We start from the raw sequence: 11,811 nt of genomic DNA on the forward strand, positions 1-11,811 counted from the left end.
AGAGTGAGCTAGCTACAGAAACGGGTTTAGAACTAATTCTAAACCCCTGCTGTGACGTGGTCCTTCCTCTCTGCTCATTCCTAGAATAGAGGGAAAGACTAAGTAAGTGCTACAGTGTTTATCTTGAGTTGGAAACTCAAGGGCCTTCTACTTTTATCTGGGACCCTCTTATTGAGAGAGCTGTGTATGTGTATGTGATAACGGAACAACTTTCTGTCTGGTTCCTATTTGATCTTATACTGGAGATGCTTTCTCAGCGTGGTGCTAGAAAAGAGCTATTTAATTACAATGCTCAAGGAATATGTTTTTTTCCCCAATATGTACATATAAGTTCTTCCACATTCAAAAAACTCTCTTTCTTGTCTTGGAAACACCTCACTCCTTGTCTCCGAGTATAGGGGTTAATGTACACTGCTGCCATTTTATCCAAATAATTCTTGGTTAAGTAAAGTAACCACATCTATCTTCTTTGTCTATTTTGGCCATGATGTCAAGATTCTTAAAATTGCATGTCTTGATTTGAGACTGTGCCTGATGGTGAAATCCTATACTATCCTATTTCTTTTGTTTGCAGATTATGGTCTTTTCTGGGAGAGGTACTGCAGCCGAGGGGGAGGAAGGCATTACATCAGATCCATGGTTTTCTTGATTAGATCATTATAGGCTCCAAAATAAACGACTCCTTATGAAATACAGCTAAGTATTGGAAGATAGTAGGTAGTCTTTTCCCCCAATCCCTTGGAAAGAGAACTGAAATCTTTAGCAACCTTTATTGCCAGAGGGCACACATGGTAAAAATTAAGTTAAGCCATCCTTTAATTTATATAAATAATCAAGAAATGGCAATTGGCTTTGTTCATAGACCAATTTAAATCTATTAACATATGTAAACTTTGTACAACAAAAGTACATCTGCTTCATGAACATACTGTCAGCATCTTCCTGATTTCAAACTCATGGAAGGTTTTTCTTCCTGGATTGTAGTCAAACATGATCAAAAGTACATGGTCTGGAAGCCTCAGCACAATCAGGCAGGTAATGAAGGTTTCTTGAAACTATTCTGTTCAACACAGTTAACTTCAAGGAAGTGGAAATTACTTCAACTTGTAATAGCTCATTAATTTAATTCTTCAACTATAAAGCCCTCTGCAATTTAACTCTTAATTATAGCTGGTGATTAATCCATGAAAATGATAGGAGAATGGTGACTTTGTTTTGCTTTTGAATAAAGTTACAGACCTTTGCAATAGTATTTGTATTTTACTCTCTTGGGAAGGATTTCTGCGCAAAGTGACCATTATATTTGAAAACAAATGAAGTAACTTCTCAGGGTGATATGCTGCAAAGCTTCAAGGTAAGTTTCCTTTCAGAAGCCTGGGAGTACAACACTGGTGGAAAATCAAAAGCAGTAATTCATAGGTCTTGTGTAAAGAAATATCTGTGGGGTAAGTCCCTCCTGTGTCTGAGTATATACTTTTCAGTTACTGATTTGTAACATTTAATTCAGTTCAATCTCCTAAGTTAAACTTCCTTCAGAATAGTTATAAGTATTTATGCTATTATGATTGCCTTTATCACCAAATAAATGGAGGTATTGCTTAATAAGGACTCAGTCATTTCATCCAATCTAAAATTGTCTCATTGATTCTTGATCAATTCTAGCATGTACCTACTATTGCTATTTTTATTTTAAAGTTTAAAAAGTAAGCTATCTTTTTTAATAGTTAAAAATAAAAAATTGAGTCCCTTACCCATGGCTACACAGTTTATATGAGAAAGCTCTAGACTTTAAAGCAAGCTTTCTGTGACTTCAGTGCTGTAGTGTTTTTCCTTAGAGTATTATTTTTATCTCTTTTCAAGGATAGATTTTTTTTAAGATAAAATTGTATTAGGAATAGATTTCTGTCTTCAGTGACCACTATGTCAATGTCTAGTAGAAAACAGATGGCACAACCAATTTAGGGTGATTCCAGGAGATTTTATTAACAATAGGACTGTTTATAAAAATGCGTGGAAGGGGCCAGAGCATGGGGGAACTGCAGGGCATCACACTGCACCCTGAGCTAAGAGTAATAGATGCAGGTTTCCTGCATCTGGATCTGAAGGGTGAGAAGAGAGAGAAGTTACTAATTTAGAAGAAAAAAACAGGGAAAATGCATGCTCTTATCTTGTATACCTCTTTATAAGTTCATTGCCTCGGATATTTGTTTTGTTATAGTGACAATATCATCTTCCCTGAAGACTGTCATTGGCCAAGTCCTATTGGAAGCCAGAGGGCAGGGCAGTCTTGGTGCTGTGGTCTTTGTAGGTCAGTCTAGCAAGGCATAGAGCAGTTGTGGAATGAGGGCAGAAGGACCTGGAGGGGGAGAGAAAAAAGTATCCAGCACAAAGTCAGGTAAGAAGAAAGTTCTGGCAGAGATTCAGATGGTTGGCTTTCTCTGTGGATAAAGATATAACAGAAACACATCTCAGGATGTCCATAGCCATTAGTTGGTATGGAGCCTGACTGAGCAACTGTATCTGTTAAAACAAGGATGGGCAGTCCATTACTCCCCAGAGTCAGAATGTATCTTTCTTAAAAGGTGTCTAAGAGAACAATTGACCACCTTTGGCACATCCAGGGAAGAGGCACATATCCACCCAGTTAGAGAGCTGCCAAGAAATTTTGACACAAAGACTTCATGATACTTTTCAAAACAAAAACTAAAAAGAAGAAAAGAAATAAATGGAAGAATGAATGTGACTTTGATAGTATCAGAGGATTTTGGATAGGAAGAAGGCGCAGTGTTGCAGGAGGGAGAAGCACAAAGAAAATTTTAAAAAGGAGCAAAACTTATTAGTGTTCAGGTGGATTATTGCCCTAGTTTGATCTTGACTGTCTCCTAAAGGTCCCTGGGTTACAGACTTAATTCCAGGGTGGTGCTATCAGGAGGTGTTGGAACCCATCTGCGGTAGGGCCTTCAGGGAGATGCTTGGGGCACTGAGGTCACGGCCTTGAAGGAGACGAGCAATCTGGCGATTTCTTTCTCACCTGCTTCCTGGCCAGGAGAAGAGCAGGTGGCCCAGAACACACTTCCTGCCACTGCCATTTGGCACCACAGGCCCAAGAACACGGGGTCACCCAACCATGGACTGGAACTTCTAAGACCCCAAGACAAAACAAATCTCTTCTCTTTGCAAGTTCATAGCCTCGGGTATGTACTTTGTTATCATGAGCTGAAATAGAATAATAATTATTTACCTACATACTAGTTCACTTTGGAAGGTATCAGTGTACCATGTATTCATGTAACATATTTAAAATTTTTTTCTACCCAAAATAACCATGCACTTTTCTAAAAACAAGATCAATGACATATTAGTACTTATAAATGATCCAGTTTAAACTGTTTTTCCTTGTTCCTCCCTCCTCTTCGGTAGTGCCCTACAGGTTTCTTGGTGAAACCTGCCTTCACATTCTAAGCCAAGGAGACTGTTCTCACTTCTAAATGCCTTCAGTGTTTCCTTGTGTCACACTCTTTCCCTTAGTGCCCTTTTGCTAAGGGAAGCTCTGAATTCTGGTGCAGGTACCCTCACCCAAATGCTTACTATCCCAGATAGCAAGAGCCTGTTGTATGTATATTTAACTTCTCTCTTTCTAAAAGGTCATTATCATTTCCTTTGTAGCTGTACCCCACCTACCCCTTTCCATGCCTTTAAAAGAACTTTTAGACATGTAGATCCAATAATCTGTATTCAGAAAGCAAAATCTGCTTCTTCATTTGCTAATTTCTTTAGGAGAGACTAATTGTTGAGCATGAAAGTTTTAGTATAAAAAGAAGAAAGGGCGCTTTTGTTAAGTGTAATTCATGACCATGAGTGGAAACTTGGAGGTAAGGCAATACCGTGACTCACCCTAATTGTACATCATGTCCAAGGTGCAACTAAGACCACAGCCTGGTGTCTCAGGGGAGTGTTTTTTATTTATTTAATGATTACTGCATATTTTTCACCTGAAAGTGAGGATAACCAAGTTTTATTTACTTTGTATGATTCTCTTGAGCTTGCCAAATTCATACCCCCTTCCATATGGTTTTTCCAAGTTGTCCTGTTTTTCCTGCCTGGATTTCCCTCTCTCCCTAAATCAATGAAATTGAAGTTCTACTTTCTTTTTTTTTTTTTTGTCTTTTTCGTTTTTATCGGTACCAGGGATCGAACCCACGACTGCCTGCTTGCAAGGCAGGCGTTTATGCCGCTGAGCTAAATCCCCAGCCCTGAAGTTCTACTTTCTTGGTGAAACCTGCCTCACATTCTAAGCCAAGGAGACTGTTCTCACTTCTGAATGCCTTCAGTGTTTCCTTGTGTCACACCCTTTTCCCTTAGTCACATATAACACCAAATTAGGACCATATCATATTCTTAAAAATATGTATAAAATATCTTAAGGTGTGTGCATTCTGTCTCTAACTTGTATATAAACTTCATTAGACCTAAGAATAAATATTCTGCATCCTGTATCTCTTGTTGCCCACCTCTGTGTACTCATGCTGAGAGAAAATTGGTCAAACAAATTCACGAAGTTTGTTAGGAAGGGGATCGAGAGGCCTGTAGTCAAACTGGTTGGTGGGAACATCTGAGGCATCTCCCCAGACTCCACCAAAATGACAATAAAGAAGTTACAAAGTTTGAACTCATCCAACAGACTAAAAAGACATGAAGGGCAAAAGACATGTCATGAACATTCTGAACACATGATTTGGTAAAGGGGAGAATGCCAAAAGTGAGTGCACTTACCCACTGAAGGTGGGGTAGAGGAAGCCAGTGGATTTTTTCTAGTGACTTGAGAGACACTCTGGAATTGGAGGCATGCGACTGTGGAAGCAGGAATGAATGGAGTGGAAAATTGAGTTTGCAGAAGAAGCATTAGATCCCTAGGTTTTTCCTCAAATCAAGTCTTCTGGGCAGAGGGTATAGCTTAGCAGCACAGTGCCTGTCTGGCAAGTGCAAAGTCCTGAGTTCAATTCCTATTCTAGCTCCTCTGGAAAAAGACGCAAGGAAAGTTTTTCCCAAAGAGGTGTAACCAACAAGACTTTGGTTTAGGAAACAGACAAGGAACATACAAGGATGTGTGTGATAAGCAGCATTACAAATTGAGAGATGAAAGACAGTCTGCAACCTGAGGAGTGGCGACCTTAGGTTCTTTCCCTCACACAGCATGCTGAACCCTAGCAGCCAGGTAGGAAATATGAGAGTGACTTTCTAGGGAGTAAGACTGGTGCAGGAAAGACTACTACAGCCTTTAAGATTGGTGCACCAGCAAATATTCCTGGACATAGGTGAGGCCCACCAGTTAGGAAACCCCAGCGACAGGTAAGAAGAAGAACCCACATTCCGTGCAGGGAGTGACAGATCAACAGAGCCTTCTAATGCAAAGAGACTAAACTCAGTGAAGATTTTTTTTTTTTAAAGTTTAACAGGTAGAATTTTTTAGGGGAAAAATATTCTCCAAAAAATTCAGGAAGAAATTGTACTATGAATATTAAAATCCCATGGGGCATTCTTTGCAAATTAAAAACACGAAAACATTTAAATAAGGATTAGAAGATAAAGTGGAAGAAATGTCACAGAAAGAGAAGTGGGAAATAAAAGAGGAGAAAGAGGTAAAATGTTTAAAGGACAACATATGGCTTGTACCTATATGCCACCCAAAGCCTCACACACTCATATCTAGGGGAGATAGGGTGTTTTGTCTCAGCAATAAGAAAGTGATTAAGACACAGTACATTCCGGTGATCTAGCTTCAAACAAAGTAAATTTCACAAGACTAGACAAATGATGAGGAAGGGATTATCAGCTTTCTAGCTCTAAATGGTGTAAGTCTAATTCAGAAGAGTCTTAAGGTACCCAGAAGTAAATGTAAATAAAAATCATTGAATATTTTTTAAACCGTGTAATAGTTAGCTGATTGTGTTAACATCAGTAAGAAATGCCCAACTAAACTGAATCTTCATAGTTCTAAGTGTGGCTGAGAGCAGTTACTGATTGCAGAAGGCCCAGTGTAGGGCAGTGTGTCACTGGGACGGTATAAAGGGAAGTGGAGAAGGGAGGCTGGCTTCTGTTTCTTCAGAGGAGCTCCGGTCTTCACTTTCACCTTGGCTCCTTACCTTCTGATATGGACTTGCATGGGATACTCGGCTGAGCTCTAGGCTTTCGACCAGATTTCTACTGTGCAGAGAGAGCTTTTGCACTCTTCCATACCTGACCCTGTGGGGGGCCATTGTAAGCCACTATTGTAAATTCTCAAGTATATTTATGCATCATACATTAAACCTGTTTCTCTAGTAAGCACTGACTGATACAGACCACTATGTTGTGATACTTGTTGGCATCAAGGTAAAAACAAAAATCTTGAGTGAGTGAGACAAAATAAGATTTTCACAAAAGATCAAGAATTAGAATAATTCAAACCTCCAAATAGCAACATTGGAACCTAGAAAGTGCCAGAACAATCTTTAGACTTTCTACATGATGGTTGTTTTCAGGCTAGATTTCTTTACTTAACCAAACTACCAAGCAAGTATACAGATATGACAAAGTCCCTTTAATAGGCATATGCTGATAACTTCTTAAAGAACTGTTCTAAGCAGATTACTAAAAAACATCTTGCATCAAAATTAGAAAATAAAACCAAAAGAAGACACAAGGTTCAGAAAACAATGGAATTCACCACAGATGGAAAATAAAGGGTATTTATAAAATAATGTTAATGGGAAGCCCCCAGAATGACAGCTCTCCTCCAGGTCTAGGGAGCGAGTGGTACAGATTGGAGCAAGACAGGAGAAGGCTTTGCAAGTGACTGAGACAAGCAGAAAGGAAGGAATGCACTATGTTTTACGTGATGTGCTGATTGATCGAGGTTTATAAATGTCAAGAAGGTGGGCATAGACTTGTGATAGACATACAAAAAATCTAAATAGTGACCGTTGTTAGCTTGAAGAAAAACAAAAAATGTACCAAAAACCCCCAAAACCAAACCAACCAACCAAACAAAAACAGTCAAAATGCAGTCATGTCTTACCTATGAATAGTATTTATATATTTGTAATAATGTAAATACTAAACATTGGTTTAATAAAACAGGACAATAAGAAATATATGTGTGTTAGTGAGAGGTTTATTAAGACTTATAAATAAAACACAGAGAGGAAAAACTAAGAAAAAGCAGTATGAGAGTTACCCAAAAATATGAAGAAATAGTTGAAAGAGTAGAAAACAATAGATCTGAGGTAGAACACTGCTGTTTTCAATTTTTATATTTTTTGATATTATTTGATTTCATAGAACATGATTTGTATACATGTATTTTAAAAAATATACAATTTAAAGGTTTTGCTTTTGACTAGGATTTCTTTTTTTTTTTTTTTTTTTATCAGTACCAGGGATTGAACTCACGACTGCCTGCTTGCAAGAAGGCAGGCGCTTATGCCACTGAGCTAAATCCCCAGCCCCTTGATTAAGATTTAAAAAGAAGAGTAAAGATAGAGCCAGTCCAGGACCTATACATACATGTGTATCTATAATGGAGTGAGCAGGGGCCACGGGGTGGGCTGGGGGACTGAATGACTGAATGCAAGGGGTGAACTCCCCTTACTCCCAGTGTCCTGATGAATTCAGGTTCTGGGCATTCTCAGGGTCATCAGGGTAAGGGAGTGCTGGCTCTGTCTCTGCACACTGCTGAGCAGGGAAATCTGAATGGAAGGGCACCCTTCTTACTGAAAGGCGTTTCTTAAAGAAAGGCTTTTTCATTTCCATACTTAAGCTTCGGCAGTAGGTAGGGCTGTGGTTAAACAGCATCACCAGGCACCGTGATAGCAATGTTGAGTGGTGCTCTGAAGTGGATATGCACCGAGGGTATGGGACAAAAATGTAAAGGATAACAAGAGTATAGTCTGTTATGATCTAGAGAAAAATCAGCCTCTTGCTTATTATTCCAGACCAGCTAAATTTCCCAGAATCCTGAATACATTTAACAGCTATGACAGTTTTTCTTAATATTCTTTTATTCCTTTTCAAACTGTTAAAATTCTGTATTATTTCTGATCAAGCTGTAAGTTTCCCTCAGAGTGTCTCTTGAGGTTTCCAGACCTGAGATGAAGTTGCAATAGGAACAGAGCATCTATAGCAAAATCTCATTCATTTTTATGTTTAAACTTGTGTCACATTTTTCAGAGCTGGAATTCTTCTCTAAAGCAATCCACATTCAGGGTGTGTAAGTACATGTGTATAGGTGAGTGTGGGAGGGTGAAGGAGAGACATTTGCGAATTGCTATTAGTTTTTATTTGTTTTGTGTGATAATAGTGATCTACCATAAGTTAGCTCTTTAAGGAAAACTAGAGAGCCCTTTACTACCCCAGGCTTATTGTTACAGGATTCCCAGTCAGATATCGTGAATTTGTAATAAAAGGGAGTTGAAGATTAGGAGTTTAAATCCATTGATTAAGCTCCAAAAATTTGGACAAGTCTTTTGTACTTTCTCTGCTTAAACCTTTTTTTAAAGCAGAGTGTTGCAATTATTTAGCACTTCTGTGGCGCAGCTGTGATTGTAAAAGACCAGTGGTAGGCATGAAAATACTTTGAGATTAAGAGGAAAATCAAAAATAAATTGGGGGGGCTGGAGATTTAGCTCAGCGGCGTAAGTGCCTGCCTTGCAAGCAGGCAGTCGTGAGTTCAATCCCTGGTACTGATAAAAAGGAAAAAGACAAAAAAAAAGAAAAAAAATTGGGTAAATTATAGTCTTGTAAACAAATTTTCTTTCTTTCTTTTGTCATTTTTTTGTACTTTTGATTCAGCTCAGGAAAAAAGGGAATTATGTATACATTACCCATTTAGTATGTATTAGATATCTGTGTTCAGTGTATTGTGTACATTACAATTGAGCATATACTTAACATTTTCTTGGTAGTTCTATTATTTCTTTGGGCAAAAGGGATTTTGTAAAGTAATGTTTCTAACTATAAACTCCGTAATTGATTCTTCTAAGTAACTTCAATAGCAATGCGGAATATATGCAAGAAAAAAATAGAAGTTGGCACAGTGGATGAAATCCTTTCCTGATTTATTATCAGCCTTTTAAAATAGAAACCCACTTTCCTTTTAGAGAAGACAATAAGTGTCTTCTTTTATATCTGATTGATTCGCCCTGATTCGAAAGCCGTATGCAGCAGTTCTAACGAGACAGGATGTGAAGTTTAAGGTGTGGTCGTCTCCTGATCATCTGCTTTTTGACAGCATTGGTGCTGGTCAAAAGCTTATTGATTTTCATTGGAGGAAATGAGTGGGCAGGCTACAAGGTGCTTTCTTTCTATGCTTGGCATGCTTTCATATTACTCATGCTTGAATTCTCAGAGCAGAGTTTGATAATGCCTACTGCATTGTCATTGAGGTTATTATTTTGAATGCACATTGGAATTTAAGTGACATTGACAAAGCTCAGTTTAGCAGGATTGTGTTTGAATGCCCTGGAAGCTAATTTTGTTATTTAGTATAAGGTAAATTAATTCACTTTTGGTATTCTAATTTCTTTCGAGACTTCCATAATCGGTATTCCAATACTTAAAAAGAGTGAAGTTACTAATATGCTGGCAAATTTCCCATGAATCCTAATTTCTAAAGTTCCAAAACAGTAACTAAAAACCAAACAAGATGCAAACCTGACTGATCTCTGCCCTGAATGAGTATGCCTCAAAAAGCACCACACAAATTGGAGGGTTCTTATTCTAAGCAGTTATTATAAGAACAAATATTAAAGCTTTAGAAGTAGAACACTGGACATGGAAGGGGCCTTAGAGGCTGGCATTGGTAAGAAAACTCAAAATCATTCAAGGTTGCTTTTAGCGGTGGAGCCTAAATCTCCTGAATTTTCCTGATCTTCTACTGATTTTTATGCTACTACTATACTCACAGATTACACACACCCACAGACACACAGACACACAGACACACACACATGCCCTAGAAATATACATCTTTTTCCACAAGAAAGGACACTGAAAGATATTTTATAAATTCTCATGTTATTAGAGACAAATAGGGAGAGAACATTTTTAAATATTTAGCCTAAAGATCATTTTGTTGACCATTTTGTTTTTATATATTTTTCAGCAAGAGGGATAATTAATATCTTTCCATCCCAAATTACTGGGTTTCTGGGAGCCTTTTCCCTCCCTACAAGGAGGGGATCTGTCTCATTGCTTCAATCAGAGAGGGGATTTACCCATGATGGGAAGCCATGCGGTGTCTCAGGAGTTGGCAGCTGAGGTTTTGGCCAGAGTGGGCCGACAGAGAGGTGGTCTTATACAGTGTGTACTCAGAAAGCAAGCAAAGTGCTTCTGCTGAGGGGGAAGAGGGAAGCAAAGCCTCAGAGGAAGGTAGATGAGAAGGGGAGGAGAGAGAGAAAGAGAAAGGAAAGGGAGGAAGAAGAAAAGGAGAGAGACCGGATAGAAAGGCATGAATGGGGAGTGAGAGAAACAAAGAGATAGACAGAGAAAGGAGAAGAGGCAGAGGTAAAGTGAGAGAAACAAGGAGGGAGGCTGGGAGTGTCACTGCCATGGTTCCTGAGGACTGTCCTGTGTCTCTCTTTGCCCTCACGAGGCCTGTTCTCCCTTCCTTCGGGATCCATGAGATTCTTGTAGTAACTCCTCTTTTAATTACGTGGTTCAAATGAGCTTCTGTTATTTGTCACCAGTAAGATTTATTAAAACAAAAACTGCTGTAAGATATTTGCTAAATTCCCATTAGATGGTTCAAGATTTCTTCTCTCTCTCTCTCTCTCTCTCTCTCTCTCTCTCTCTCTCTCTCTCTCTCTTTCTTTCTTTGTACCAGGGATTGAATTCACGACCTGGTATTTACCAGGCATTGCACTTGAGCTACTGAGCTGAACCTCAGCCCAAGGTTACAGTTTTTAACAGTGGCTGGATGTTAACAGAATTCCACACTGAAACTTCGGTGAATATTTAGGCATCTAAGAAGTGACTGTAGCTTTTCTTGGTGAAAAGGAATCAGATCCATCTTTCAGAGCTTGGACTGGAATTTTAATGACTGGAACCATTAACGTTCAGTTTTCTGTGGTGAATTCATAAAGTATGTGATTAGATTTTTGGACTATGATCTTTTTATTCTGGGGAAGATTATTTATGTTAATCTGAATGTACATGATTCCAGCCCAGTTCTTCTAAACCTAAACATTTACCTGGCAACAATATCTTTTTTTTTCTTTTTATCAATACTGGGTATTGAATGCAGGGCCTTGAGTATGGTAGACAAGTTCTCTGTCACTGAGCTACATCCCTAGCCCATAGCAATGTCTTTATAGTTCATTTGCAATTGTTGATGCTTACTTTTGTGATAGCATGTGATTTCCAGTTTTATGATTGCAAAAATGTTTGGAGCTTGAATTTGGTTATAGTAAGTAGCTCCAAGTGAATTTGGCGATAATGAGTAGCTTATTATCCAAAAGTCAGTACTTCAAAGTATTCTAGGGGAGATAAATGACCATTCAAAGTGAAGGCAAAGCATTTGCTACATTGCCGACTCTAAAAAATGCATGGATGGATAGTTCTTTGTCTTATGAGACTACTGTCATATTTTCTATATTAATTTTCAAAATTTCCAACAGCAAAACAGAGCTGCCTATTGTAGGTCAGGTAAACTGACCACAAATGTCCTCTCCACAGGGAAAAAGTGAAGGTTGTTAGTTCTTAGCATTCCAGACTTAAAATATCAGTCTGTGGAAGGAAGCTTATGGAAGCTGGCATTCCTTTGGGATTGGAGAG

The sequence above is a fragment of the Cavia porcellus genome, unplaced genomic scaffold, assembly GCF_034190915.1.
Source record: "Cavia porcellus strain 051 isolate PalLab524CR breed Dunkin Hartley unplaced genomic scaffold, mCavPor4.1 scaffold_6, whole genome shotgun sequence".
In the NCBI taxonomy this organism is placed as follows: Eukaryota; Metazoa; Chordata; class Mammalia; order Rodentia; family Caviidae; genus Cavia; species Cavia porcellus.